At 38.7% G+C, this 24,485-nt stretch overlaps 1 protein-coding gene across 11 annotated transcripts in view; it reads right to left on the reverse strand.

The window, feature by feature from the left end:
- LOC104338159 (poly(rC)-binding protein 3) overlaps positions 1–24,485 on the reverse strand; it is a 548,717-nt gene that overhangs the window by 273,016 nt on the left and 251,216 nt on the right. Inside the window, exon 1 of one of the 11 annotated variants that reach the window (XM_075416684.1) lies at positions 16,977–17,080. The exons of the other annotated variants lie outside the window; for them this stretch is intronic. The gene's annotated coding sequence lies outside the window, so the exon portion shown is untranslated. Of the gene's footprint in view, positions 1–16,976; positions 17,081–24,485 lie in introns of those variants that run through there. 11 annotated transcript variants of the gene reach the window in all.

Below are 24,485 nucleotides of genomic sequence, written 5' to 3' on the forward strand. Positions count from 1 at the left end.
CAAAGGAAGGACTATAAAATTGGTTTCGGCCTGCCTTTAAATTTCCTTGCTATTTACCTCAGCTAAATCCATGAACCAACCTCCAGCTTTGCAGTTTTGCTTCCTGGATTCATGTATTAATGATAAGTCAAAATCTAAAGCTCCCTGAAGAAGAGGTTGCCAAGGGATACTGAGAGCTTAGGAGCAAAGTGTAGAAAGACATATCCTGCTAAGAAAGGCTCCAAAGACCTTGCTGTGTCAGCCAGTATTCCTTTTTATCTCTTTAGATGAAACAGAATCACTGCTCTGGGAATCACTGGGCATCTGTCAGCCCTGATTGCTCCATCACACTGACCATTTCAACAGGACTGTAGGAATCCATTAGCAGAAAGGAAACTCCTCTGGTTCCACAAAAGCTCTGACTTCGCTGCCTGGTATCGGGGCTGCTCTCCTGCAACATATCTACAGAAATAATCTATCTTCATCGGTATCTTTCTGAAATCATCCTCTTCCCTCCTAGCTTTTTAAATGTCTCGAAACCCATATGCAAAGAAGTCGTGTGCTACAGATCAGTGATGTTTAGGACGGAGGAAAGGAGAATAAGGGGTGTATGCTTTAGGTGGGGTTAGCTAGCCAGATGGACATCATTTTCTCAGAGGTAAAGCTGACTTTTGAAAAAGACAAGAGGAAAAGAAGAGGTGAAGGCTAGAAGACGTGACCACCGAAAGATAATTTCCAAGAGAGAGCATAGCTTCTGTCAGAAGCGTGTGCTTGGTGGAAAAAATAGAAGTCTGAATTCCCTGAAGGGCTAACAAGAGAGAAGGCGTTTGTGAGAAGTTCCCTGTGTGCATCAAAGAGCTTGGTCACTGATGTACTTAGAGGCACTTATATATTATCACAGTGAAATAGTCACACTAAAATATTTTAAAATTCAGTTTTTCTGAACATAAATTGCAGCCACAGAGCTATAGTACATACACAGAAGTGGCTTCTGACACTTTAGCAAGACAAGTTTACAGAAACTCAGTTCTGCCTACAAATGATTCACAAAAGAGAAGAAAGGTTAAATTGGAGTAAAAATATGCACCTTTTTTTTTCCTATCTCTTGTAGTAAACTTAGTCTTTGTAAGGATAGCTGTAAAGATTTAATTGCAAACATGCAAAGTAATTTCATTGTTTCAAAAAGCTACCTAAGAACACAGTCTGCAACTAGTAAAACCAGTTACGCTTCTACATGTCATATATGTTTCTAACTAATTTCTTTAGGGAAAACATAATAAAGTTTTGTCTCTGGATCAGCAATGATGTTCAGTTGAAACAGAGTTCATATCGATGATTTCCATGTACAGCTCTCAAAACATACAGTGTCTACAGCTATCTAAGCATACAGCTAACACACAGGCTCTGGTCTTTCTCTTTTGCAGTCATTCGTACAGATAGAAGGCAAAATGACGCGCAGGGGACCGCATGATCTCCAAAAGCAAGTGTAGTGTTTCTGCTTCACTGTCATTGACTGGTGGAGGTAAGAAAAGTTCTGCTATCATAATGGTTTCCAGTTGAAAACCATACTCAATTCTGCCAGCAGGACCTACTTTATACCGTGAGCATCCAATGTTAAAAAGAAACAAGAAACCCAATATGCATTTTAGCTATACAAGACACTTAACAAGGAAAATAGTATTATTTACCTCCAACATGAGATAAAAGGAAGATCCCAATGAATATACCAATGAGATGACATCTAAATTATTGTGTTCCTGTTTCTGAAAAGCCTATATCACAAAAAATACAGGGACTTTACAGAAAAGAAGAATAAATTACTAAAAAACAGGACATTGCGATTTATGGGTAAAGATCAAAAAATTAATACCTGGTGAAATTAAGGCTATGGTGAAAGGGTGTATGAAAATCAGCTTGAAGTATGGAAATGTCATAAGCAATGAAATGGGAGAGAAATTACTTTCCACTTAATGGATAAAAATCAGTAATAATTGAATGATCATAACAAAAAGAAGACTTTGGGTAACAATAGCTAAGGAAACATCTCCCAACAATGCATTTTACTGCACTGTACAGGTTCTCCTCAGCAAACGCTGAGGTTCACACCTCTTAATGTAAATGCACATGCTAACTCATCAGGTTACCCACATGGGCAAAAGAACACTATAAGAGAGCTCTCTGTGTCAGCTTTGTCCTGTGAACTTGCAAGACTGAATCAAAAACTAAGAAACAAAAAATTGCCTTTAGTTCAGAACAACAAATGAAAGTAAATTCTATAAAAATATGAGCTAAAAATCACAGTTCTTAGTTTAATTTATACTTTTTTGTCCTTCTCGAAAGTTTTGAATCTCTTTTAAAAACCAAGGAGGATTAAAACAATAATACCAAATTGCCTTTGGTGATACATTTCTACTTGAAAGATATTTTGAGGTCAACAGTATTTTAGCGGTAAGAAATCTCTTACAAATTGCAGATTCTTTCTTTTTGTTTTGAAAGCAACCAGAGTGATTTTCTATCCACTGTATTTCTTAATAAACGTGAAATCCTCATTAAATTTGACTATATTATCATTAATCTAATGACTCGCTAATTTTTAAATTTAAAAACTAAAAAAAGCAGCAAAACAATTAGGAGACAATAATTCTTGAAACGAGTGAAAAAAATTATTCAAGCTGCAACTTGTACCCAGCTCCCATTATAGGCTTTTGAAAACTTCATCCTCCCTGGTGTGAGTGGGAGCACAATGACGAAGTGGATTCAGACTGGACTGATGGTCCAGACAACCTGCACAGTTAATTGCAGCACCAATTCCCATCCATAGACCAGGATAAACCTGCACAATGAATAGTACATTTAGGCAGACAACAGCCTGCGATCATTAATGAAGAATAAACTGCACCCTCATATCTTTGAACTTCACTTTCTTATGCAAGGCATCACTTTCAGGTGTAAGTCAGAGCTCTTGGGAGGGGGGTTTTGAAAATCTGCTGTTCTAAGCCAGTGGCAAAACTTCCATTGACTTCTGTGAAACGTTACAAGCCCTTCTGAAAAAAATGTGTCAGCAGTCTGCGGGACTGAACAGTTAACCTGTTTCGAGGCACGGCACCATGCTCAGTTACTCAGCAAGGTAAAATGGCATCTGTACATCTGCAGTTCCCTTGGAGAAATGGCATATATTTGGGCCATGTGGTGATAGCCTTTTTAGACCACACATTTTCCTAGGCTCCTTCCATAGTCAAATAAGTGCAGTAAGTACTACTTAGCTACTTCCTGTTGTTTTCATGTTTACCAAAATTAAGTCTAAAATTCAACATATCCAGACACAGTCCTGGTTCTCTGCTGCTTCCACCTAAAAGGGCTGCTGGGGACGGGATTTAGTTCCCCTGACCACAGACAGCTGTAGTGTTGAAGTTTACCTCTGAAACATGCTTCAGCGCCCTTGCAGAGGGTAGAGAGCAAAGAGCAATGCAGCAGAGAACTATCTGGATTACTATTCGTTTACCCAAATGCAGACATCTTCAACTACAGGCAGCCTTTTCAACTGGAGACTGACCCTTGGAAATACGAATACCACCCTCTGAGCCTGCACTGAACAGAGACCGTTGTTCACTTCCTTGTAAAGTAACCCGTGTTAAACACAGAAAGTCAGAGCAGCTGCAGTTTTAATTCCTGGCTACAGGGTTGCAGTCAGCTTGCTGGTGTACAACATATTCAGGCTTGACTTCCCATGGATGTGGGGGAAGAACCACCATTTTGCATGTAAATAAATAACCCAGGATGGCCATTAAATCTCTTTAAAACCCCAACTTTAAAAAATTATTGAAGTTCATCAAGGTTGGCTTTGTACCTCAGCTTAAGGACGACCTCAGATTGCCTATGACAAAGCTAAAACTACCTTACTCTTGCCCCCACTGTCCTAGTAAAGCAACACCACTGCTATCTCAAGGTATTTAGTACAGTGTAAATTCATCCCTTTGTTGCAGTGAAGATGCGGCCTGAGGCTGCTGCTTCTCCTTTTTCTGGTGCTGGAGCATGGAAGTCTTTTGAACTTCCTGAAGTCAGCAGGATCCCCTGGGTATTAACATGTTTATTTTAGAAAAGACCTATTGTTCTGGAGACTAAGACCATTTCTGAGGCTATTTTGAAACTTCTCTTTCAAACTGTTTATTATTCTAACCTTCAATTTTAGGGACATCAGAGGAAAAATGATTAAAGACCCATTTCCCCCAGCAGAGACACTATTTTTATTCATTTTTGATGCCTTATTTGGCTATTTATTGCCCTTATTGTTCCTTTTGATGGTTGCTAGGGAGAAGGAGATTAAAACTCAATGTGCAGCACAGCTCATCCTAGGGTATAATTTTTCTGGTATTTAAAATAATATATGCTAGATAATAGATAAAAATTACTGTGTTGAGCTTAAAAGGGGATATTATTGTGCCATATTTAGTTTTATTTTTTCCTAGTCTTCAAACAAATGTTTCCTAAGGGATACACAGGAAGAAGACAGATGTGATAAATACAAACAGATTTCCTCTGTGAATGCAAGAGGAGAAACATAAGCCCCAGAACAACTGACTGTTTTCCTCCACAAGACAAAGAAAAAGTTCCTCTCTAGACAGGACTAATTTACTTTAATTATGATTTTTTTTACTGAAGTACGTGTTCTCATGCCTTATTTGGAGCATATGATACTATTCTGTGAATAAAAATAATTTCTTAATATGGCTGTATTAGTGATAGATCTATGAAAAATGGGAAAATATCCCTTACTAGGTGGTCAGTTACATGGGGCAGGGCAAAACCCAGGAAATCTCTTGGAAAAAGCAGACATTAAGTCAGAGGTTGTGTTTTGCTCTGGGCCTCTAGTTTCTTCTGGAGACTCTTGATTTCTCTGGGAAGATTGCTCCTTCCAAACATGATCAGCAGTGAAGTGACAGATTCTGTGTAGATCACATGAGACCTGAGCTTCACTGAAAAATCTCACCTTGTGAAACTGGAACAGGTGGTTGTACACAGGAGATGGATTTCCATACTAGCGCTGCTAACCCAGAGTTGGCATCCAGAGAAGGAGGAACGATTTCCCCACTTCTGAGCCTGCCTGGACCAGAGGGTGGAAACCCCGGGTGGGGGAGAATCGTCCTGTGCAGAAGAGCTGCACAGCAAAAATCAGGGCTGTAGGAACGGCTGTGCCATCCATAATGCACCACTTGGCATGCTTTATTTTTCAATTTAAGTAAAACAAGAGGCAACAAGTTTTATCAAGCAGGAAGAAAAAACCCCTTTCAAGGTAACTAACAGACTTTTAAAGCTCCTAACACCTGAGAATGAAGAGAGACTTGTGAGTGAGTTTGGACAAAGTATTTACATTCTTTTAGAAACAGTATCTGAAACAGGGTAGGTGATTCCTGTTGCTGATGCTAGTCAGGAAGAATTCAGAGAGGAATCTCTCTGCGGTTTTAAAAGAGAAAATATGCCCATGGTCACAGCCTCTTCTTACTTCTTGGGGCTCAGTTTCTACAGCTGACTGCCTTTGGGCACATGCCTGTATGCTGCTCACAGAGTTTTAACAGGGTCCCATGAGGAGAACTTGGAAAGAGTGACGTTTGATTCCCGGCCCCACTAAAGGGTTACTTGTGAGCCCTGGAGCATCTCATTTCATCTACACAGTTCGCTACTACTTTGAAAAATGAATTTAGTAACACTTACCTATTCTATCGGAAACTATAAAAATAAAGGTATTAATGTACCTATATCACTCAAATGTTACACTGATAAGCGTCACATAGAAGCATCCCTAAATAATCACAGTGAACAACAGCTTGTCAGGTCAAAGTGCTTGGCTATATCACACGAACTTCAGATGTCTCTCTCTCTGAGATTACAGCATGGCTCAGTTGTATAACCAGAAATTGTAAAAGTTGAAAATTAGCTACCGGTGTCACCGATTTAAAAAATAATAAAAAAAAATGTCTGATGAGCACAATTTGAAAGAGCTCTGAAAGACTCCAGTTCAGACTTCACGACTCTGCCTATGATGGTTACACAGTCTGTGACTGTTGCACTGGACATCATCTACTTACTCAGAACTCACAAGCTACCTGCACAGGGTGATGGAACTGGCAAACATAGCAAGTACCAGGAAAGCTGTTTTTCCAACAGAACCTTAATTTACCAATGTCTGTCAAGATTAACGAACAAATTATCTCAGGAGTTACAGCTATTTTAAAAAAGAAATTACAAGACACAGTGGTAATGAATGCAAGAGAGACTCACATAAAATACTAACTCAGCTGCTTTCCTCATGGATCCTTTAAAATCTGTGATCCCTGAAATTAAGTATTTCTAGAGATTACAAAGTGTGTCATTTGCTACAGCAGTTCATATACTCTGTCAAACTCGAAATAAAAGATTCACATAGATCATAAAAGTGCCAGATACAAGACCTGTCATAGATATACATGTTTTTCTTCTGACTGTCAGGTTCTGGAGAGCTTTCATTTATAAGAAAATTTTTTTTCCATCTTTCTAGCTGCTCCTGTGTGTGCATGTTACTCTAACTACGTGTTGATATATAGCACAATAAATAACGTAATAGAGTAACAAGAATCTCAGCCTCAGTACATACTACAGGACAGAAGATGCGTTGTTTGAAGTAGCTTCACTTTTGTAAGCATAAACATTAGAAACCTGAAAAATACATAGAGAATCCAATGAAAATACTGATGAAGTAGAAATCAGCTGTTCGAAAAGCTGAGAAAATGGGTTCCTTCCAAGCGAGAAGGGACCCAGGATACAAAAAAATGAAAAAAAAGCTTGAGAGATAGTAGCCTTTTGGAGAGTCAAGATTTAAACTAAACCAAGAGGTGTTGTAGGAGGCAGGTGAACTGAGCTGACATTTTGGGGAATTAAACAAAATCTAGAAATGGAAATAGGTAATAAAAAGGATGCTGTAGAAGTACGGTTTAAAAATATTTTTGGAAGAAAAAGAAGGAAATAAATAAGGTGAACTTTTACTAGATTTGAAGATCAGCTATCAAGGGAAAAATGAAAATATTAACTTTTAAGGAGATGGTGAAGGCTACAGAAAATAACTCCAAAAGAATATGGACAATCTCAAAAATCATTGGGAAGATGAAAAGGACTTTCCTGAAGATGTGAGAAGAAAATACCACTATACCAATGCAGTACCTTAAATAAACAGACGGTTATGGTCAAGTATAGCGACTGCATCAATTATACTTTTTTCAGATGAATCATTTTGGTGGTCAGATGTTACCTCAGCTGGAACAAAACCAAAGTGACTGTGCAGCACTCTGACTAGCGTGCGTGTATATGACTGCCACTGCCTGGAAAGAAGACTTCTTGAAATATTCGCAACAGAAGTCTCCTCAAATGGAAAAAAAATATAAAAATGTATATAGTTATATATATGTGCACACACTGTACACGCCTTGGTTAACCATAGCAGTTTAATAGTAGTTTAATTCACAGAAACAGCACAGGGATTCCTTTTTGGAATCTAACATATTAGATAGCCTCTGTGACATCATGTATGTTCAGTTAACTGCTGTAGTTTCTATGAAATCTACAAAAGATCAGCACGATACCATACTGGATGCCTCTTCTATTCCAAACATGTGTTAAAGCCATATAAATATTATAACCTTAAGTAGGTTAAAACTGACAGCTTCCTCTGAAGGAGAAACTAGCTAATCTAGAAATCTTCTGCACTAGCTATTTATCACAGTTTTGTTCAATCTTGATTTAAATTTTTCAATCAATATGGCTTCAAAGTACGTCCCTTGTGAGATTTTACCATCAGCTATTCAGCACATCAGTTCATCTAAGATCCTAAACCCAGTTGTATGATGTCTAAATAGAAGCAGTCCCACTTTTTTATCAGACATGCACGTTGAAATTTTCAAAGGAAAAGAATCAAGTCACAGCAAGAATAATGCAGTAAGGTTTCAAAATGAACACCTGAAGTCTTTTAAAATGTCAGACTCTCAGAACAAGCGGACTTGATCCTTTTTTACTATAAAGCAAGACTATATTCAGACATTGCTTTTTTTTCTTTTTTTTAAATCTGAGAGCTTCATGCTTGTTTAGACAGCAGAATGAACGTCTTAATACATCAGATTCCAGCTTACCTGGGCTCTTTTCTTCATCTCAGTGTATTTTCCTTCTTTCTCACTTTGAGTGGAACAGTATGTAAACGTGCATGTGCAAACTACCATTCACATCAGCTGGACTGACTTGTATACAGAAGAGTACAAATACTAAAGCAACGTGATATTTTCTAGTATGAACAATGTTAAGGACAAGAAGAGAAGACTAGGCTAAAACCAAGGGAGGAAAACAGAAATCTAATTAGAAGGTAGAGGGGCCTTAGCTTCCCTAACGTTCTAGGTGGTGTCTCTGCGCGCTGCATGGCAAGAAACCTGAAAGTTCAGATCTGCAACTAGTGCTGAACCAGTTTAAGCTCTAACTGTGAGAGAAATGTTTGGATACAAAATAAATCACACCTTATTACAGTTGCCTCTTCTGCCTTCATAATCTAAATCCAGATACCAAGCTCAGGAAGTACTCACAATTCAGAGTCTCAGGTTCTTCTCAATATTGCAACCAAAACTGAGCTCAAGCCTCCCTTAGAGGGGCTTATTACTCTAATCAACTAATGACATCACTGATTACAATGTAGATATGGGGCCAGTACTAAGACTGATTTAATTTATGTTGGAAGTCCATGAAGGTTGTGATAAAGCACTAATGATCAGAGATTTCTACACCTTCAAATGATAATCAGCAAAGCTCTAAAAGTTTTGTATATACGTACTCCAACATAAAAGCCAGAAGATAGGCCCAATAACTTACATAGCATCATTCCTGTTTTAAACCATTATGAAAAAAATCAGAAGCTTCTGACTACAGTCACAAAGTATCTATTTTGCTTAAAGGTAAAACAAACAAAAATACAAAAATTTATCTCAATGTAGTAAATAAAAGGTGAAGAAAGTTAATAATTTCTAATTGAGATTTTCTTTTATGCATTTTTCAATTATATTCTGAAAAGTATTGTTGGGAATGCCAAACAAGCCAAAAAGACATCAATTAGCCAAATAAGATTGCATAACAAGATAAACAAAAATGAAAATTAAATGCTTCTAAACTTAATTTAGGCATAGGGCATAATCATTATGAAACTTAATAAAAGGTAGACTGAGTTTTAAGAGACACTTTCCAGTTCAATTGACATGTAACATACCCCATTTACATACATACATATCTTGGCTATGTAAGCTCTCCACAGCTGGAAGAGGTCCAGTTTTCCATTTACAGTTAATAGATATTTTACCGCAAGTTGACACAAAAAATCACATACAATAAAAAAGCGTGTGGTGACCAGGCAAGTTGAGGAGGAGTATGTAATCAATAACAAGCACAATTTGGAAAAGAAAGAGCAACTCTTGCTTCAAATGAGGAAAAAGCATTGCAGAGACAACTGGAGGGAGAGATCCTGGTGACTGCTGGTGTACATCAGGTGTGTGTGCATGCAGGACGGGTAGATAATAAAAAGTATGAAATAAGATGAGACTTATTTACCACTCAGCTACAGCTAGGAAGGTGATATTTTGCTGCTGCTGTGCTTGCTTGCATTGGACTCTTTGTAGAGGCACTGAAGCCAGAGACACCATGGCAGGGTGAATGAATGGACACACAGCCACATACTGAGTTTCCAGATCTTAAATGTGTCCACTTAGAGAGGGAAGAAGTCAAGGGTGCGCAGGCAGCGTAACTGTATATGAACCTTTTTGGAGGACTGCTTTTCAAATGGTACAAAGACAGAAAACCAGGAAAGTATTAAAGTACATCTTCATACATGTCATACTCATTAGTTTTCACTAACAATATGGGTTGTTCTTTCAGCTTTTCTACAGCATTACAAGCATTCTTCAACTAGCTTTGCTCATCAAGGGGCCTAACTAGGCAGTCGGGAGGAGTCCGGCCACCTCACCCGGCTGGCGTTGCAGGGGTGGTTGGGGCTGGTGCTCTGGTTCCAGCCCCAGGCACATGTCTTCCTCCAGGCCCTGGGACCCCCCTTGCACCATCCATCCGCATCTCCCTGTCTCACCCTGAAGCCTCAGAGATATATTCTGCCCAGAAAACATATGAACAAGCGGAGAAGTGGAGCAGCCCATGAGGCATTTCATCCTACAATGGGGGTGGCTGCTTCCATCTGAGCAATATGCAGAGAACTCTAGAAGAAAAAAGCCCCCTGTGTACAGATTTACAGCGTGTTGCAGGATGGCCAGGCAGGATTTGCAACTGCATACATTTGCTGTTCTTTGCACTGTTCTGTGGTAGGATTTCACAATAGGAGAGAAATGCAGCAAACGTTCTTAGATGACGTCTTTTCAGTTTTTCTAAAATGGTAAGTTATTAACAGTGAACTGTGTTCTGCAGTACCTTACTGGGAAAACCTATCCAAGCAATATCTTCAAAATAGTTAAAGGGAGAAAAAAGACAATTTTCCATGCTACTACTACTGTTTGCAGGCATGAGTGCGGAATCTCTGCAGAACAGGAGAGAATGGGAGGGAAGAATGGGGTTTGCAGCCAGAATAAAGCATTCACAACTGCATTTATTGTGTTGTATTAAGTATGCAGCAAATAAGCCTTTTTTTATTTTTTTATTTTTCACCCTCTTTCTTTTTTGGAGGGGTGGGGAATAAAGGTGAGATGTGAAAAATATTGTGGAAAAGCTACTTTTTCAGCCTGTACAATTTATACTTTCACCCATTGTGATGATATAAAATGGGAGAAGAAGCAGCAATAGAGGTAATAAGTAAAAAAAAGAACTGAAAACACAGGAGAGAAAGAAAGGGTAAGTAGAAAGAAATTAGGGTTAGATATAGCATCATATCTTATTATGGTTCTACCTTTTGATGTAAAGGTTTCCACTATCTGATTCAACAAAAGACTGTTTTATACAGCCTGAGAAAAGGTTAAGCCACAAGACAAGGGCAAAAGTGGAACGTTAATACAGGCAGAAATACATTCTTTTGTGAAAGAAGTGTAAAACTTTCCTTCATTGTTTTATTCTAAGAGAACTTTTTAAAAAGCACATTTTCATGCGAATTCATTATATCCTCTGCAGCCTGTCAAGACTTTTTCCCAGCATTTACCATCAGAGTGAGTATGTAGATAGATTATGAGCTCACCCAGCCTATTACTGCGTGAGATTTATAACTGTTGTTACCTAAATAACATTTTTGTGTAATATCCCTTGTATTGGAAATCTGAGGTTTCCCGTATTCAGTCTTCACTTCAGGTCTGACTGGAAAGGAAAGGAAACCGTCAAACTGACACTGAGGACAGAACAGAGAAGTGATGTGGCCAAGATTAAAGTAGGGATGATTTCTGTGTGTAATCTGAAGAGCTCACAAGGAATCTCTTCTTGCAGATGTCAAAGCAAAAGACATCCTGACAGGAGACACTTGGCGTTTTTGCATTGCTGTACACTCTGCACACAGGGACAGAGTCAAATGCTTGGGATTCTCCCAGGCTCTGCAACGGCCCGCTTCACTGAAGGGTGCACATATTAATGCCCTTGCTGACTTAGCTCCAGCTGCAGAAATAGTCATTGCTTTATGATGTCCTACCTTCCCTTTCCTGGACAGTGCTATAAGACCCCGCAGTTCTTTCTGCAGTTCAGAGGAGTTCGCTCAGAGGAGCTGAAAACAGATAAGTCCACTGGCAAAGACACCTCTAGCAAACAGCTTCTTCCCTGTGGCCAAAGAATATCACAAAGAAACATACAAACACCAAGAAAATCGTTCTGAAAATCTTGCCAAGGCTCGACATACTGGATTTGCAGTTTCTTGTAACTGCTGTGTTTATTGGGAAGATATGTATATAAACACACATACAGTGAATGCATACATGTGCACATATGTGTCTAATTACATCTGTTATACACATACATATGTAAAAAAACCCGAGGTTCTGTTATTGCTGAGATCTATTGCCGGGGCTGTGGGGTGCATTTTAGAGCACACATAACAGGAAGTCACCAGAGTACTAGCACATTTGCAGTATACAGCTTGACAAGGTCTATTTCAACTACTGTTGCAAATAAAAAATGAGATTGACAAAACACTCATCTATTACCACAGCAACTTTCAGCCCACTCTGTCTTTCATCCTGCCTTTTCATTTTACATATTTCCACTTAAAGGCATACCTCAGCTTACGCCGTTGCTACACAGGGTGTAACTAACACCCGTGGTTTATTAAAAAGAATGACATTGAGGAAAGAGCGTAGAGACCTCAGGAATGCCATCCAGCTCTCGCTATAGTTAATCAACACCTCATAAAGTCCCGTTCAACTTTGCTAATGCTCCATCTCCAAACTGTTGAATATATATGGCATTTTGAAACTACTGCTGCATGATAGAGGCAGAAACGCAAAAACACACAGGAAAAATTATTTTGAAAAGCCAGTCTCAGGCTGCTGCTATAACTAAATCGCAGCTGGAGCCTTGCTTAGTTTAATTACACAAATTGAAACAAAGACTAGAGATAAAACCAGAACAGCTATACCAGTGGTTTGTGCAACACAAAGGTGGTGCCCCCCCATGGCAGGCCGTGGAGGAGAGGAGGTGGGCACTGGGGACATGAGGAGCAGACCGAAGACCAGCCAGGGGTGGGTGAGCGATCCCAAGTCCTGCTGAGTCCTGGTCTAAAGTGCAGTTTAAGATTCTGGATAATATCAGTCAGTGTATTTAAACTCACTTAAATAAAGCTGTACTACATTACATCTATTGAAAATCCAGTCCAACATATTTCAGTTGATAGCAATGATAAGTTGAGACGTGGATTTCAATTACTACTGGCATTAGATGAATCAGTAATAATGAAATGCAACCACTGGGGAAAATTTTCCTTCAGTGAGAGCTTTATGATGCTAACATTATGTTGCACACATTATTAAAGAATAGTCTAACAGGTTGATTAGCCCTTTCTAATGGTGCCCATCCATTATTAATAAAGCAATCATATTTTTAAAGCCTGATTCTCAATTATTTCATTAGTGGAATGAAAAATTAAACAAAGATGAAGAGAGAAACATTTTAGCTCCCTTAGCAGCCCTGTAGAGGAAAACCTTTTCTCCCACAGTGTATTTACTGAATTATTTGACAAGTGGAATAACCAGCCTTTATCACTGAGAATTTTTGCTGGTGAACATCGCTGATGAATCCACCAGATATGTTCATTAAGTCTGACTCATGGAAAGATTGAAAAGAGTACATCATCTCAGCAGTAGGAAAATGCCAAAAGATTTAGATGCTTTGCTTGACCTTTGTTTATGAATTGGCTTCACACAGAAATGAGGCTGAAAGTCTCCTATAAAAATCCTTCATTTTTTGAGAAAGGGCAAAAAGGAGCCTTCATGAAATACAAGCTCAAGAATACTTAATATACAAATTTTTTCCAATTTATACAAAACTCGCAATACTTTTTTCCCCAGTTAGCAAAACACTCAGAAACAAAAAAGTGCTGTTCAGGCCAACTGGTCGAGATGAAATTCATGAACGGAACAGCAGAACTTCTAAGAACAAGTCAATGTTTAAAACTCCAGATGCTTCCCATCTTCTGCTCTTCTTCCCCATACTTATACAAACTTACTAGTCACCACATTTCCATTTTCTGACAAATTAAGACCCACTACCCTATGTGAGAGCCAGAGATTCAGCTAATGTCCTGCCATGTGTCAAGAGATGCAGACTGATTCTTGCAGAAGAGATTAGCGCAACATATTGAATTCTTTTCCCATACACAGGCAAGAAGCAACTCCAGCCTTTAGGCTGACATGCAAGCCATGATTTGCAAGCAATGTGTTTCTCTGAACTATAGCCAAAGAGGGATGAAACCTTATTTGTTTGAATCTCTTAAATGTTTTGTACTTCTTCCTTATTTCTTTCAGAAAGCCTCCATGTTCACTGCAGACCTCCTAAGAGTCACTCTTAAATCAAAACTGCCCACAGAAGGTTGCCTATCAAAGACTTCTTTCAAAAGACCTAGGGCCAGAACTGAAGGGGAGGCAATTTACAATTATATCATGCAAGAATTGAAGCAGGGAGAAACAGATGAATGAATTTCCCCAATGACTCTCCAACAGACAAGCAGATCATGGCAGCTACTGCTGCGGCATCCTTGCAGCTAGTGCACCATATCTGTAATAATGTTTACTGGTATACTGGAGAACGGGCTCAGGGGCCATTTTCTTCCCACATTCCGTGGGGTGTCTCCCAGCCATAGGAACACAGGTGATCAGCAAGGCATGCCTGCTTGCCAGAAATGAACTCACCTCACTCAGTCTCACTGCTTAAAGCACTTCATTGTCACCCAAGGCAGAACACTGCTTTTTCTGAGAAACTAAAAGATATGTGCAATTTTTTTTCATGTGCAGAGAAGGTGGAGCAGGGCATTCAAGAAATGTGATTGTAGGAATGTTCATCTAAGCGCTTATTTGTCTCAGTGTTCCAAATGTCTTCTTAGTTTCTTTTTCCTCTCTTTTTCTCTTTGATTTAAATGTAACTTTACAGTATTAAAGTTCTTTTTATATTCATGGCTGATGTAACAGAGGGAATATTTGGAAAGTGATGTGAAAGCAGAGATGTAGTGAAGAGAATTTAGAAGGTTGCCCTAAGAACACAAAGCAACAGAAAACAAAAAGAGATGTTTCTGGGAGAAGATGATGAAGGGTGTGGTGAGATTCATCTCTATGGGAAAACAGACAAAAGGAATACTTTTTTTTTAATAATAAACCATAACACTGTTTCAAAAGAAATTTATATCATCAGACTAAGCCTAACATAGCCTTTTCCTTCTTCTGTTGTTGTCTGAGAATAGCATATTTAAGAGTTTATACTATTGGTTTCATACCATGTACTATGGGTTTATACTAAGTATTCAAGCCTGTGCTCTAGCCCAGACACGCCCAACATCTCTCCATGTTTCGATCCACATACCCAGCTGCAGCTCAGGCCCAGGGCAGAAAAGTACCCCAAAACACCCACCTTAATCCAGGCTCCAAGCTCCCCTCCATCCAGTCCAGCAGCACTGGTAATAGGAAGTGCTGAACACCCTAAAACTTATCCATCAGCGTGGGTGTTCCCAAGAACGGTGTGGATGTCAGGAGCTGAAGGACTGACCACTTTTCCGTACAACATTGAGAATGGAAATTTTATGGTTTCCAGTACACCACACACATATGTCCACTCCTGCACCCTTGTGCCAAGTGGAAAAATAGCCAGAAGCACAGCCTAAACAGCAGCTGCCTGAGCAGGCAGACCCAGAAATCAGCTCTCAGGCTCTTGGAAAATGGTAGGATCTTTTATGAGACATCAATGCCACATCTCCCCTACAAGCTTTTAAAGTCCAAAGCTTGTATATAGCTTGTTTCCAATACTGATTATACAGCAGTGCTTTCTGGGTCTCCACCATATAACACTGCGATGACCAGCGCCTCCTAAATGACTACAGAGTGACCAAGATATTAAAGTTGTAGAAAAGGAGGAAAGGTTTGCTTCTATTAGCATTCTGTTAATGTGCTTCATATTGCTAATCTTTGACCTCAATCTGCTAATACAGTATTTTCAGATTTGGAGTGCCAGGATCATTTTTGAGTTCATCCATTCTGGTGAGGAAATTTCATTTGGGCTTACAGTAAGCGACAGAATTGAAAACTGACAAGGTGATAGTACAGCGTATTATAGTATTAGAGTATCTGATTTCCGATTTACTTTTTGCCATGCTATAGAAACAGACTAATGCACAGAGATTAGGGGTCTAGAAAGGACTGGAGAACGATATTCATATCCAGCAAATCAGATGCTTAGTGCAACAAATACCCACTGATTACCTGTTATTAAAAAAATGAACTATAATATGTTCATAGTAACATGTAATGTTGCTAGAAAGGAAGTACAGTATAAGAAACGTTGATAACCCTGTGAAAGACAAAGAGATGCTGTGTATTTTTGAAGATCAGTTGTGATTCTTTGTAGTCATACTTTGAAATATGAGATATATTTGTCATTTCCATATCTCAGAAAAGACTGAATGATTCCCCTCCTCTCTCTGTTGTTATGAAAGAGCTCTAATCATAGGTCCTGCATCATTACATTATCAAAGAACTAGGTTACGAACCCTACTCTTTCCACTACAGGTGACAAGAGCAGTTTTGTCATCAGATTTTGCAAAACAGAATCAGCCTGAATATTCAAAGTCATTATTTCAGCAAGAAAATATGGGCTTTTTGTAAATGTTGACAAGCAGAAGGTATTACTGCTCCTGCATGTTCAAATGAAAAGTGGATGAATAATCCTTAGAGAACCTACTTATTCATGAAAATCTGGAAATTCTTCACAATCTTGTTTTCTTATTCACCTTGGGTGTTTTGGGAACCATACTGTGGCCGAAATTTTGAAGTAGAAAAAACTCTGAGGCAATGGAATGAGTTCTGCATTAACTAAAACCTTTGTGAACTCCCTTGCAAAGATTAGGCTTCAAATCAATTATTCAAACTCCTTTTGTTAGTTCAATGTTTACATACACAGATTTAACAGGCGAAGTAACTTTTTTACATGGGAGGGTTGTTTCGTTGGTTCAGCTGAAGTGTTTGGCAAAAGGGAGGAATTCCAGACCAGTTTCTCTAGTTTCCAGTGTTGGCACCATTGGGAAAACCTGAGCCTTCCTCTAAATAGGTATTTTAATGCCTAATTACTAATTAAAAATGTAAGCTTCTCGTGCCTTTTTAATAATGCATTGAGAATTCTTTGTAGCTGCATCTGGGTTTTGAGTTTCTATAAGTGCTTTAAAAATTTCTCCGTGCAACTGCCAGGGCTACAGACCAAGATCACGTAAGTTACTACATACCAAGAGAAATCTGGGAAACAGCTGTGAAAAACAAGAGCAAAGAAGGTCTTACCCAGAACATGCCCAGAAGAAGCTGAATTTTTCTTTTAAGCTATAAACTCTTCTCTGACAGAAGGATCCTGACAGATTCTTCGTGTTCCTTTCTTCTTCCTTCCTCTCTTCCTCTTTTTTTTTTTTCTTGTGTGGTTACAGATTTTTTGGCTAAATCAAAAAACAAGATTGTCTTTAACAGTCTAAACCACTGTTAAGAAGCAACTGACTGTGAATGGCACATAACATGGTAGTGTTGTAGACAGACACCCTCTTTGGGATAGCAGGGAAAGAAGGATGCATATGAATAGGGACCAACTTAAAAAATCCTTCTCCTGTCCCCTTTTAACAGCAACAAAGAACATTTTCCCTCTCAGAATAGGACACTGTCTTTCTCCCTTGTCCTCCCACACTGCAGTGCTCTGTTCCCCTAATTTCCACTACTAAACTTTGCTTAGACAGAAAAATGTCAACAAAACAGCACAGAGAGAAACATTATAAAAAGAACTCCTCCTGGGAACTACAGGCCTCCTAAGATATGGATATGAGTAAATTGAAATTGGAACCATGAAAAAGAAAAGGACCTTGTGAAAAAACACATTAATAACCGAGGAGAATCAAGACAAAACTACAACACAGAAAGCAGTGCTGCAACCCAAGAAAGACTTTGTATGATGAATAAATAAAAATTACGCTCTTCCTAAATGGATTTGTTTGTTTACTACAGCTTCTAGGTGATCTGAAGACAGAGCTTGAAGACAACACCCCCCCAAATCCTGATGCTTGTATTTTATATTTGCTTTTTGTTTCTGCACCTTTTTTTTCCAGGAGCTGCTACTGCTTTTTCTGATTTTACTCACTTAAATGAATCCATTTGGTCCTCCTTTCTTAGCAAGAGCTGCCTATCCTGAATAATAATAATACTTAAAACTTCTTTGAAAATGAATGAATTTGTTTTCCTAGTAGCACCACATACCACTCTATTCTACTTAAAAATGCCCTTAAAAACCAAAAATGTCAACTGTTTCACACATCAGAAATTATATAAATATTTTTCATCACATTCCAATTGTATAAAGGATGAAAATTTGGAAATTAGATTTTGATCTATTTTCTACTACTATGAAATTAAGATAAAATCTTTTGAAAGAGCACTAACAAACAGAACCAGACCTATCTTCTTATAAATGAAATGCTGCTTTACTTCTCTACAGAAAAAATTTATGAACAGATGTAAACCTTAGAGCTTTCATTCTGTTTCCCACAGGAAAAAGGAGAAAGTCTTGTTGTTAGCAGTCTTCATTTACATCAGTCATTACTCTGTGTATCAACAGTTCCAACATCATGTTAGCTGGAGTTCGTCTTCCAATTTTATAAAGTATAAATGAAATTAACAAACTTGTGAGGAAGTATATAAATAATGTAAGATGTACCTTGCACAATGCCGTTAATCCTACCTGAGACAGAGCAGACCCTCTATAATGATCAAGATTTCGACAAAAGTAATCTCCAAAAGCTGTTAAGCCTACCTTTTGCATTCATAACATCCTCCATTGAGGAGCTGTACATTTACTACACTGCATGAAAATCACCTTCCCTTTATTTGTTTTGAACCTGGCTTCTAACGGGATCACTCAGTGCCCTTAGTTCTTGTACTGAAAGAGATGGTGAGCAATCAGTATTATTCAGCCTCCCATCTCACTTGAAATTTCATAGATTTCTGTCAGATCTCACCTCAATCATCCCTTTTCAAGGAAAAGAAGTGCCAGCCTACTCAGTTGTTTCTTATATGGAAGTCATTCCATACCCTTCTCACATGGCAGTTTAATTCTCTCAAAGACCTCTACTGAGCGACTTAGAGTCAAAGCAGACTATGCCATTTGAGTCACTCATCTCCACATACTTGCTGACAACTTAAAACAGAAAAGATTTGAAGACAAAATATTCCTTTACAGTACCCATACTGATTCTTTCCAAATAGATCATGCTTATCCAGGAGTCCATTAAGTCTATATTTTGTTATACTTCCTACTAGTTTCTCAGCACAGATCTCAGTTACACGACTGCTGTTTCCAGATTACACCTAAATCTTTTTTCAAAGACAGGCATCACTCCATCCTCCCATATTCAAACACCAACAGAGTTTTACAACAGGATGTTACGCCCTGCGACTATTAAGATATTTTACCCCTAAGTTTTTTTAGGAGCCTTTGTGAATAACGTCCAGTCCTCCTATTCTGTTAGCATTCATTTCCTCTACTTCTAGTACAACCTCTTTGACACTTATTTCAATTGCACAAAAAGCCACTGTTGTGCCCTTCCCAAAAAAAAGGTTTCGCTGTGGGACTCTCCTTGGTCTGTTTGGCAGTGGGTGCTGATGTAAAGAGCTGATTTGGCCTGTCAGCAACACGCTTCTGCTTCTTTTATACTTCTGCCCCTTCCTCAAGTGTTTGTTCCTTATGCTTGGCCTTTTAAACCCTCTCTGAAGGTCTGCTTGATCCTGGGTGTGGACAGGGGGATCAAAGTTATTTCAGATTCCTTTGACTACTTCCTCTTCAAATTCTTCTTTTGTCTGCCTAATTGTACCTTTGTGGAACTGGCCAGAGTTTAAGATCCTTTCTCTTTTCTTAATTTGGATTAAATTTCAGTTCCATGAAGGATGCTTCCTTCTAGTAACCCCCATTACTTTCCTGATTAGCCATACTTTCATCCTTTTCCAGTCCTTCCTCTAGTGCTTTATTTTCAGGACAATGTTGCTTGCTAATCTCCATGCCACAGGTAAGGATAACTTTCAGTTGCTGCTTTCAGGTTCTATTAATGATGCTTTCTCATCTTTACACACTTCAATGTTTGAATGGAAGCAGGTGATTTTTTTGCTACCTGTTGCTCCTGAAGGGATGCCAAATCTTAACAAGAGACTGGTTACAACACTGATACAATGATGCTTCAGCCGTAAGATTTCATATCAGACCATTCCTTGCATTGCTGAATACTGATTCAAGGGCTGAATTTTCCAGTGTGAGTAATCTGAACAGCTGCTCTACATGAAACAGTCACTGATAGCACCTAAGAACTATGCCTCTGCTTCATGTCCTGATATAACATTTGCCCAGTTCACTTGGGAAAACTTTAAGTTACCCAATACTAATTTTCTCTGCTTTCTGCTTCTCTCAGAATATGACACTGGTTCTGCCATTCTGGTCAAGCAGTCAATAATGTGGCCCAAGTGTTACATTCTTCCCTTTTGTGTCTGGAATTTCAATCCGTGTTGATTCTAGCATTACTAATTGCAGTGAAGAGTTGACTAACGTGATTTGAGTCTTACCCCCTTTAACTTCTAGTGTTATTATTCCACCTTATCTTTCTTGTGTATTTGGTATTAGTGCCTCTTGGATTGTCTTCTTTCCAGTAAGTCTTGACATACACTAGTACATCCATGTCTTCATTTAGTTATGGATTCCAGTTCCATCTTCATTCTTAGATGAATAATTAATATTATAAATTATAAATTTAATAATTTCTTATTAAAAAATAGAAACTTCTATTTTCTTTAGAAGTACACATAACACTATCTTAGTTCTTTTCTTGGCAGCCTGCTTAAGTAACAATCCATTTGTTTTCAATTTCCTATATATCTGGGAAAGAAGCTAACCTATTATTTACTTAAGGATACAAGTGTTTTCTGTCTTGCCTTAGAAGCATTATCCCAAACTGCTATTCTTGCACCTAATAGAAATGTCAACAGCTCAGTGCCTGATTTTCCTCTGGACATCCCAAGGACCTTTTGGGGGAAATCTTCTCTGGCTACTCCCGTTAGATTTGTCTTATTCAAAATATGCAAGGTATTTCAATAAAGGCATGATTTCTTCATCACAGCATAGTGTTTTCTCCAAATACTGCAGCTGGGGTTATCCATAGTTATATATGTCTGAATAGCATACACTTACGACTTGCAAGAGGATCAGATCTTCCACGCTTGGTATTATTAGCAATTTTATAAGTAATCTTACTAAAGTCAAATGAAGAAGTAAGAGCCTGCTACTGCTGTCAGCAGTAGATGCCAAGAAAATCATAAAAAAAGGCCAAATCTCCCAGATTCTACCAACTCATGGACTTCTCAAGACAAATATGCTATCTTCTGTTTGGCAAATCTTGATGTTGTTCTTCCACTGATTTCTCCAATCACATTCTGAATCCATGTAAATAACTCACTAGTAAAGTTGCAGATGGAACACAGGATGCAAAATTTTTCAGCCTTGTCCTGATCACTGGTCTGTCAGATTCTTATCAGAAGCAGTAACTGCACCTCGTGCTGGAGCATCTATGGATGCGACCTATATATAAAAGGCAGCGAGAGTTCTGCTTCTTCCTTCTGAATTGACTAAATATAGAATGAGACCAAGCTGCATCCCTGCTGAAGTGGAACATGGCTCTAATACCTATGATTACTCTTTACAGCTGAAATTTGGGAAGAGTGAAAAAAAAAAATTCTTTCTGAAGTGCCATATCACATAGTCCCCATAAGAAAATCTGCACAGATGTTCAAAGGAGTGACACAATTAACAGTGTCTTTCCTCACTTTCTGCCTCCACCCTCAGTGTGCTATCAGGTACAGCATGCTCCTTAAAAGCACATATTAGACACAAAAACTATTCTATTAAGCTGAAAGTCTGTCTAATGCAGCTTAAGCTATAGAACACACATCTTTAGGGAACATTTTAAAAAAAATAATCCACCACCTGTTTTTATATGAAAGAGGAAGAACACCAAATTGCACATTTCACTCTCTTTAAACAAAGCCACTTCAAAAGTAGATGGGATGTGAGAGATGCACATGGCTCGCTCTTAGGTTTCCCCATCCTTTGAAAGAGTTCTGACCTAGCAAAGTTCAAAGCACTTGAACACTTTCTGCTGGGCATGTTCTGCAGTTCTTTTACTAGCCAGGAGGTGCATCCTGAGAAAGAAACATGATGCATTCACAAGCAGCTGTGGAGTGTTCTGCTTTTGAAAACTGTGAGCAGCACTAGAAGAATTTGCCCTGCTGCTTCATCCTAACGTACAACTTCTCATCATTTGCTCTAGTTCAAAACTGTTTCTCTAAAATACTGCACCTGGAAATCTAGCTGTCTTAAGCAGTTAAAGACAAACTAATGCCTAACAGCCTCATGAGAACCTAAATTCTAGATCTTTTTATCAAGTTCAGCTTAGAGAAAGAAGGAGTAGTAGTCTTTCCTTGGAGGAAACAGAGAGAGTAAGAGAGGGAGGGGAGAAGCAGCTGTATCACCCTGAAGATCTCTTCAACTCTATAAATCAAGATTTTGTATGGATAGTTGAACAGGTATAAACACACATACACTTACAGACATACATGTACAGAAACCATTACTTCTCCTGGAATTACATCAAGTAGTTTCATTTATTGTCTGAGACAAAGGATGCTTGCTATATCAGCTAGCTATCATACTATTAGCATTGTGACAAAACAAATCTAACCTTGACTAACTAGAGACAATTAATCTTCAGAATCTGGGACTTCTCTAGTTCTCTAGGAAACTGATCTCACAACAAGCTAAACAATCTATGATTCTGCTGGAACAATGTCTGTTGATGTGAGAAGCAAAAAAACGTCCAGGGTTCTATACAACAGGGAAGGAAGCAAAACTATCTGTTTATCTATCATTTTAAATGTACAAGTTGCATTAGTAAAGCTCTGTGAAATGGCACTAATTAGTAGACAAGTGACCTTGTAAGAATTCTATGGATTTCTTGCTGCTTGATAGGGATTTTTCTTAGACTTTGTACACTGTATTTACTTTCATAATCAAGGCTTAAAAAGAAAACGATCCTCCAAACTGAAATACCTATATTCCTTTAGCACCAACTTGTGAAACAATCTCTACTTCTCTGTGTCTGAAAGCTGGATGCCCCAACATGATTTCCTTTCTAAACTTGTTCCCCTGTGTGCTTTGGAACTCCCTGGAGACATTTCCAGTCCGCATCAAAATAGGGACATCTAATGGGGGAAAAAATATGTTCATTTCCCCCAAAATGTTTTGCAGGAAGTGTCATAAAAATCAGATATCCTCAAGGGGTGAAATATCTGTTCTGATCTTGCCACGATGCATAGTCCACACCAGTTTTACAACAGCCAGCCAGAAGACACAGACCTTACCATAGGTGTAAGCAAAAGCTGACTGTGACAGCAGACTCCTGAGGTGGATGTGGCTAGAGAAGGGATCCACCAGTGTCAGTATCACATGCAGCTTCTCTCCCTGGAACAGCCCTTCAATCCTGCTGCTACCACAGAGGGCGAGGCTGAGCTGGGGAACATAGAAGCTACTGCAGGGAAGAAGCGGTCCCCTAAGAAACTGGGGCTGACACTTCGCCCCAACAGCATCAGGGGCAGCAAGGTCTGTCTAGGCTGTCACAAAGCCTTCAGCTGGCTCTGAGAGAAGAGCTGATGTATTCCTTGCTGTTTTAAGATGATTGTGTCTTTCCATCCCTGTACTCATTTTGTAATCAACCTTTCAGCAGATGAAATGAAACGTCGTTCTGATTACAAGTACATCTTTAAAACATCATTCCCAAGCATAATTTTCAGGTGACTAGACAAAGGAAGCTTCTGATTTACCATCTGCTTTTAATTCCTTTCTGAGCGAAGATTATGAGTAAATAGGCCATCTTCCTGTCTCCTCAGTTATCTACTTAGATTCTCTGAATCCACCCACGCATGACTGAAGGCACTACATGCAAAAGCCATGCTGTCTGAGGTTGGTAAGTGCCTTCTCTTCCAAGTGTACAGCAAGACAGATACATTAATACCTCCAGCTAGTACCGATGCAGCATGGTGATGGGGACTCTTTCCCCATCACTTGATTTTTTATATTCTGCTAGGACTGAATCATAACTGCCTAAGGATGCTGAAAACTATTATTCAGTTCAAGATTATTTTCCTCTATTAAGATGCATTAAAAAGGAAACGCATCTCTCATGTTCAAACTTTTCACATCACTTTCTGCAAGAGCAAGGTTATTAAACAGCTGCTTATTTTGACCCTTTGAAATGACCGCAATTTAGTAATGGAATTACAGTTCTTCACCTGTGACTGAATACCAATTTATTAGGAGCTTTGGAATGAATTTCTGTGCAAATGAAAATGATTGTCACCATTGTTACCAGTCATAAAGAATGAGTTCGGAGTGTTTCTTAATAGGATACAAATGCTGTGAGTTGTTTCTTATAAATTACTTCAGTCCTAAAAAATAAAGAGTTTAAAAAGGTGAATGTGAAGATATAGTGAGCAAGACAGAAAATGTTAGAGGAAGATGGAGCTGTAAGTGTGGGCACAGCAGGATACCAAGACAACCGAGAAATACCAGAAGTGTGTGCCTCAAGCATGGAGTCTTTTTTAATTAGCATCAAGCTTCCCTGAAACAAACAGCCTTCAAGGTAGCATTGCACTTCCTGCAGAGGGGAGAGGGAAGCCAGTTAATTACTTCTTCACAAACATTTAACTTCATTGTGTAACCCA

The sequence above is a fragment of the Opisthocomus hoazin genome, chromosome 3, assembly GCF_030867145.1.
Source record: "Opisthocomus hoazin isolate bOpiHoa1 chromosome 3, bOpiHoa1.hap1, whole genome shotgun sequence".
Lineage (NCBI taxonomy): Eukaryota > Metazoa > Chordata > Aves > Opisthocomiformes > Opisthocomidae > Opisthocomus > Opisthocomus hoazin.